Source organism: Kogia breviceps, chromosome X (genome assembly GCF_026419965.1).
Source record: "Kogia breviceps isolate mKogBre1 chromosome X, mKogBre1 haplotype 1, whole genome shotgun sequence".
Classification (NCBI taxonomy): Eukaryota; Metazoa; Chordata; class Mammalia; order Artiodactyla; family Physeteridae; genus Kogia; species Kogia breviceps.
Genome location: NC_081330.1, coordinates 5,606,620 through 5,614,430, shown reverse-complemented (window position 1 = coordinate 5,614,430; position 7,811 = coordinate 5,606,620). Strand labels below are relative to the sequence as shown.

General features: G+C 42.5%; 1 pseudogene; it reads left to right on the top strand.

The window, feature by feature from the left end:
- Positions 1–3,887: 3,887 nt before the first annotated feature.
- LOC131748850 (non-histone chromosomal protein HMG-14 pseudogene) lies at positions 3,888–4,302 on the top strand (annotated as a pseudogene).
- Positions 4,303–7,811: the final 3,509 nt, after the last annotated feature.

Below are 7,811 nucleotides of genomic sequence, written 5' to 3'. Positions count from 1 at the left end.
ATGATGGTAGATAAAGCTAGATCGGGGCTGTACTGTGGAAGGTGTTTAAATGATAAGCTGAGCATCTTGTTGTATTGATTTTATTGGTCTAGGGGAACCATTGGAGATTCCTGAATGTGGAAGTAATTTGACTAGAGCTATTGCTTTAGGAGGATGAATCTTGTAGTACCCTAAAGGATGACCTCATGGAGGTGGGTAGTTGGGGGCTGGGAGGAGAGACTGGAGGCAGAAGACTGGGCAGGAGGTGACTTCAATAATCAGTTCGATATCGCTCAGATTTACCTTTTATTTTTTTTATTTTTATTTTTATTTTTTAATTAATTAATTTATTTTTGGCTGAGTTGGGTCTTCGTTGCTGTGCGAGGGCTTTCTCCAGTTGCGGAGAGCAGGGGCCACTCTTCATCACGGTGCGCGGGCCTCTCACTATCGCGGCCTCTCTTGTTGCGGAGCACAGGCTACAGACGCGCAGGCTCAGTAGTTGTGGCTCACGGGCCCAGTTGCTCCGCGGCATGTGGGATCTTCCCAGACCAGGGCTCAAACCCGTGTCCCCTACATTGGCAGGCAGATTCCCAACCACTGCGCCACCAGGGAAGCCCAGATTTACCTTTTAAAATGTTAATCATTTTGGACGGTAATCTTCCTAAAATATATTTCACACTCTCTGCTCTCCTACAGAGAGAATCCTGAACATAACGCAGTCTTTCGATGACGCCAGGTTATGGTTCCGAACATCGATGATTGCACTGAGTTGTAACACAGTGTACTCTCATGGGGATGGAGGTGTGAAGAGCCTCGTGCCCAATTCAGAATGCCCTAGAACTGCTGTGAATTTTTAGTTTTGTGTCTTCTATTGATAGCATTTCTCTCTCTCCCTTTGCAGCTCCTCTCTCCATTCTAATTGGCTGATCCTAACCTGCAATGGGCTGGAAAACCAGCTATAATTGTGTGTAATGTAAGAGTAAACAGAGTGTGGGTGAAGTCCTCTTCTATGAATAAGGTCTATAAGTTTTGGGGTGTGAACTCTGCAACATTTATTTGGGCTGCTTACAGGTCTCTCAAAGTTCTTCCTATTTTATGGCTCCATTCCGAGTAAGTGACATTGCCAGGAATGTGAGAAGTAATGTGTTGCTGGTAGGAGTACCATGTATGTCTTTTTCAAATAAGAATACTTGAAAAACTTTATAAAAGTCATAATTCTGGGTAAATTGAGTTCAATAAAAGGGGGGAAATAGCATTTGAAAAGAGAAATTGGTTGCTTTCAGATCACTCTCTCCCTACCCCTACCCTCCAATGTCCTCTACTGTGGTAGTCACTGAAATTACACTCTAGACCACAAGTCATTTGTGATATTCCTCTTGAGAAGCCACCATAAAAGATGAAGGAAAGTTTTTAGTGTTTGAGATGATGAAGAGTGCTTGTTAATAGATAACTAATGAGAACCTGCTGTGTAGCACAGGGAACTCCACTTCTCTATACAGTAGAAACTAACACAACATTGTAAAACAACTAGACTCCAATTTTTAAAAAAAGCGTGCTTGTTAAAGTGATAAGACAAACCATTTCCTTGATAGACTGTTGGGAGGTATGAAGGTAAGGGAGAATCCCATTTGGTAGCAAAGGGAGTGAGTCCCGTGAAAAGTCTTCAGGCAACTGCTTATGGGCCCTGTGGAGTTTATTAACTTGTTTTTCACCAAAGAGTAAATGTTGTAGATCCAAATAACAGCAGTTGGGGGAGGGGAAAGGAAGAGAGGATGCTAGACCAAAATATCTATCACCACAGTGACACTGTAAAGAACTTAGGCAACATTTACTTATAAGTTTGATTTCATATATATATATATGAAATTGCTTATGAAGTCATCAAATTTTTAGCCTTAAAAGAAAAAGCCAGAAAACAAGACCACAAATGACAGAACATCCTGGTTATAGCCCAGATGGCTGCATAAAATAAATAGCCATTTCCTTGATGGAAGCATAGGCAATTTGGCTGTGTGAAGCTGCAATTCCAGCAGAGATCCTTGAAACAGATGTTGATATTGGTTGTGCATCAGAACTTTCTGAAACAGCAAGATGTTCGGGTAATATGAGAACAAATAACTGGTACCTTCTTATCCTTATGCCAGTGTCACAGGGAGACATTGCTCTCCCAAAGGGAGACTGCCTTGAGCTACCCACAGCAGAACACATAGGAACAAAAAGTAGGGAAGATGGAATTTTTCTATAGTTCTATTACAGACAGGGAACATCTCCCAAATCTCCATGTTCCTCCTGTTCTTTTTCTTTTTCTTTTTGCGGTATGCGGGCCTCTCACTGTTGTGGCCTCTCCCGTTGCGGAGCACAGGCTCCGGACGCGCAGGCTCAGCGGCCATGGCTCACGGGCCCAGCCGCTCCGCGGCACGTGGGATCTTCCCGGACCGGGGCACGAACCCGCGTCCCCTGCATCGGCAGGCGGGCTCTCAACCACTGTGCCACCAGGGAAGCCCCCTCCTGTTCATTTTGATCCTCCCATTCTGTCTCCCTGTGTAGCTCTGCCTCCCTGAAGTCCTGTCAGATAGCATACTACATCAGCTGTTCCTCTGAGGCAGGACAACAGGACTATAGGAAGGAGAGTGAAATTCTCCCATCTCAGGAGTAGTTGCCTACGTGAGGGTGGTTAGGACCCTGACAGATGGAGATCGGTGAGGAAGAGCCTTACAGGTAGAGGGAATGGCAGAAGCAGAGACCAGAGGTGAAAGGGTGGAATGTGTTCATGGGTTGGTGACCAGAGAAATATGGCTAGAATGTAGGGTTGGTAGAGGGGAATGGAAGTTGGAAAGAAGACTGGGGAACTGCATGAAAAACAATGATTGGCAAAATACGAATTCAAAAATAGTTTTTCAAGAAATCTTATGAAACTAGTGAGAAATTACTTACAGTTTTCCATCTGATATCTTATTTGGGAAGAATCACTGGATTTTAGTAACTCCGAAAATATTTACCCTTAGAATTGGAACAGGTATCAAGAATTTTTAAAGTAAGATGTATTGTCAAAATAAATAAATAAATAAAGATGTATTTAGAAACCAGTTATCAGAATAAAAGTTTTTTACAAATGGAAATCATATATCTCCTTATACCTGTGCTGTAAAATAAATATTATTGGCTATGAAAAAGATGTCACTAAAGATGCCTCAGATGTTAAAAAAAAATAAGAAATTCTTATGAGGAATTGTATGTTGACAAATTAGAAAATGTAGATAAAATGGATGAATTCCTAGAAAATATAACATACCAAAACTCATTTGACAAGAGCTAGAAACCAAAGAATTGAATCACTAATCAGGAGCCTTCCCACAAAGAAAACTCCAGGCCCAGATGGCTTCACTGGCAAGTCCTATGAAATACTCAAGCAATAAAAAATTCCAGTTTTGCACAAAACCTTCCAGAGAACAGAAAATGTGTGAACATTCCCTGACTTGTTTCATGAGGCCAGCTTAATTCTGATGAACGAAAACATTAAAAGAAAGGAAAAATGGAGGGCGATCTCATTCATTGTGATACATATAAAAACTCTAACCAGATATTAGCTAATAGAATTTAGCAATATATAAATAGAATAAATCATCATGAGAAAAAGTAGGATGTATCCCAGGAATACAAGATTACCATTAGAAAGCCAGTGTAATTCACTACATCAACAAATTAGAGGGGAAAAATCACATGATCGTCTCAAAAGATGCAGATGATTCAGGTGATAAAAGTCAACATTCTTTTATGATAAAAATTCCTAGCAAACTAGGAATGCAAGAAAATACCTAAGAGGCCAGGCACATGTGGTAAGCTGTAAGAAATCCTGACTTCAAACCAAACAGGATGACATATCACTTTTAGTGAGAATAAAAACTGGCATGACTGAGCAGCAGCTCGGGCAGCGGCCAGGCAGCCAGCCTCGCGGAGCCCTCGGCGCGCCGCCGTGGCCCACAGGCCCCGGGCACGAGCCCGCCTCGGCAGCCGCACCGCCCGAGGGGAAGGTCAGCTCCGCCGAGGGCGCGGCGAAGGACGAGCCCGAGAGGAGACTGGCGAGGCTATCAGCTAACCCGGCTCCAGCAAAAGTGGAAACGAAGCCAAAAAAGGCGGCAGGAAAAGGTAAATCTTCAGACAAAAGAGTGCAAACAAAAGGGAAAAGGGGGGCAAAGGGAAAACAGGCCGAAGTGGCTGACCAAGAGACTGAAGGAAAGTTACCTGCAGAAAATGGAAGAACTAAAAAACGAGGAGAGCCCAGCCTCTGATGAGGGAGGAGAGAAAAAAGCCAAGTCTGATTAATATATCACACCCGGTCCTATCAACTGTTTTGTAAACGAAAGTATTTTAGTAGCTCTAGAAACATTTTTAAAAAGGAGGGAATCCCATTTCATACCATTTTTTAAGTGTAAATGCTTTTTTTTTTTTAAAGAGGTGAAATCATTTGCTGGGTGTTTATTTTTTAGTACAACCAGAAAACAGTGGAATATTGAATACAAGAGGCTTTGGTTGCCTTGGGTGTCAGCTTAACATTCCATAGATGGGCGGTAGCTTTTATATCCTACAATACAGAGCATACTAAATGGCAGTTTGGAGTCAGTTGTGCATTTAAATGTCTTGAACACTTTAAATTACTTCTCTTCCCATGTTGTTTTTGGCAGAATTGTTTCCTAAGGCAAACCACTCACTCCTTGATCTTGGCTCTCCTGGTCAGAATTTTTGCACTCCGTAACATCTTTGGTCGTGGTAGTCCAGTTCTTCTAGTAACTTTGTTAATGTGCTGTGAAGGATTGACAATTTGAGTATGTAGTGTAGATGATATTAAATTGTGAATTAGTGGAACTTACGATGTAACAGCATATCAATATTGGAAGATATTGGTACTTGATATCTTGTTAAGGAAAATTTGCCTCCACATTTTAAGCTGGAAAGTCACTAGGATAACTGTTCAGAAAAGAATCACAACTACATGATTTTTTAGATATTTGGTACATATGTTAAGGAGTGTGTACAAATTGAAATGTCTGTGTACTGATCCTCAAAACAGCCAATAAAATCTCAATTATGAAAGAAAAAAACAACAAGAAACTGATATGACTACTTTGGAAAATAATTTGACATTTTCTAATGAAGTACAACTATGACTCAGAAAGGCTACTCCTATATATATTCCCTAATCAATACATTCTCATCGCCCTGGTAATGAAACAGGAGGGAAGGGGACAGGGCACAACCTTTAAAAGAATGACATAGGGCTTCCCTGGTGGTGCAGTGGTTGGGAGTCCGCCTGCCGATGCAGGGAACGTGGGTTCGTGCCCCGGTCTGGGAAGATCCCACGTGCCGCGGAGCGGCTGGGCCCGTGAGCTGTGGCCCCTGGGCCTGCGCGTCCGGAGCCTGTGCTCCGCAACGGGAGAGGCCACAGCGGTAAGAGGGCCGCGTACTGCAAAAAAAATTAAAAAAATTAAAAAAAAAATAAACTGATTAGAAACAAATAGGTCCAAGATGGCGGATGAGTTGACTTCCACTAGACCTTGAGGCTCATTATACGCTCATTGTAATGCATCAGCAAGCTAAATGACACACCCACAGGCGCCATGACAGTTCCAAGGCCGACCATCAAGGTTAAAAAGTAGGTGGTGGTCCAATTCCTGGAAATCCCCACCCCTTGCCCAAAATAGCTGGAATATTCCTCCCACTCGTTAGCCTATGAAATTACCCACCCCTATAAAAACTGACAACCCTATACCCTGGAGCCACTCTCTCTCCTTCTGAGATGGCCCACACTCTGTCTGTGGAGTGTGTTTCTCTCTAAATAAATCCACTTCCTACCTATCACTTTGTCTCTCACTGAATTCTTTCTGCCATGAGACATCAAGAACCTGAGCTGCATTAAGTCCTGAGACCAGGTGTGTGATCTCAGTTAAAAGACCGTGGGTTCAGTCCCAATCTGAGTTGCACGGTTGCAGTAACATTATTCCAAATCGCAAAAAACTGGAAACAAACCAAATGACCATCAATGGATTGTATAGGTAAATTGTGGAATATTATACAACAATAAAAACGGAATTAACTACAGCAAAAAAAGCACAACATAGATGAATCTTACAACTATTATGCTGAGTGAAAGAAAGCAAGACCAAAAGAAACATATAGTGATTCCATTTATAGAAAATTCAAAACTATGGAAAACTATACTGAAAGATTTGGAACTGCATACATGTGTGATTAAACCATATAGAAAAGCAAGGAAATAGTTACTGTACAATTTGGGATAGTGACATCCTTCAAGGGGCAGTGGTGATCTGGAGGGGATACATAGGGGCTTCTGGGTACTGGAAATGATCTCTTATTTGGTTGATGTGATAGTGTGATTTATAAGAAATATATATTTGGTCATTCAGATGACCAAAATATATTTCGCATACATATTTAGTCGTCTTTGTCCATGGTTCCTTGCTCCCAGCTCCTAAAACCCTTGGAATTTCCTGTGATAAGAGCCATAAAAGTATCTTCTGTTATGTTAATGAGGTGACTTTTGGAAAGCCCTTAGGTAACCTAAGGGTAGGAGGTTGGTTGCCAGGAGAATCAACCGGTGATTAGAAGGTTGGAACTTTCAGCCCCTCCTCCCCCACCTCTAAGAAGGGGAGATGGGCTGTAGATTGCGTTCAGTTGCCAATGGCCAGTAATTTAGTCCATCATGCCTATGTAATGAAGCCTCCATAAAAACCTGAAAGGACAGGGTTCAGAGAGCTTCTGGGTCGGTGAACACGCGGAGGAGCTGGGAGAGTGGTGCCTTGCCCTGTGCATCCCTTCCATCTGGCTGTTCCTGAGTTATATCATTTTATGATCAACTGTGGATCTAGTAAGTAAAGTGTTTTCTCTGAGTTCTGTGAGCTGCTGTAGCAAATTAATTGAATCTGAGGAGGGGAGTCATTGGAACCTCCAGTCTGTAGCTGATCGGTTAGAAACACAGGTGATAACTTGGGCTTGAAACCGGCATCTGAAGTGGTGAGAAGGCATTCTTGTAGGACTGAGCCCTTAACCTACCTGCAGAACCTGATCCTATCCCTGGGTAGCTAGTATCAGAATTGAGTTGCATTGTAGGACACTCAGTTGGTGTCTGGAGAATTGCCTGGTGGTAGTGGGAAAACACCTCCTCCCCACAATTTGTAATTGGCATCTGGACACTTCTAGTTGGTATCAGAACTGAGGTTTGCTATAAAAAGGTCCTGGCTCATGTAAACATGTGGTGTGGGAGGAAAAAGGATGAAAGGGTGGGGGATGAGGAACCTTTGATTCCTTGGTGGCTACATGGTCACGCGTGGTATGCAGCAGCAGCTATGCTGCAATCAAGTACTAAGGGTAAAAGTTACCAATAGAATATAGAGGTGGATCCAACTCCTGGGAAGTTAGTTCACTGGATGCATAAGGAAATACATACTAATAAGACAACGGCAAAATATTCAGTCTCTTGGCTATTATTATCTATAATAGCTAAACTAAAAGTAAAAGAAAATGCTGGGTCCAGCCTTGATGCTAAACCAAGCTCAGATTTGGGTCAGTCTGAGCTTGGGCCACTAGCCTCAGAGCCACCCAGAAAGGGAAAAATGATGTAGGGGCAACAGAAAGTACCTCTCCGACCTCTGGTCACAAAGAAAGCTGTCATGTGGGGGAGAGCAAAACCAAGAAACTATTGAAACAAGGGGGATAATGTGAAGGAGTTGTTTCATTTTGCAGATTGGTATCATCAGCTTCCTGAGGAAACTTTACTAAAATGGATCATGAGAGTAAGTAATTTAGGAGCTGTGTCT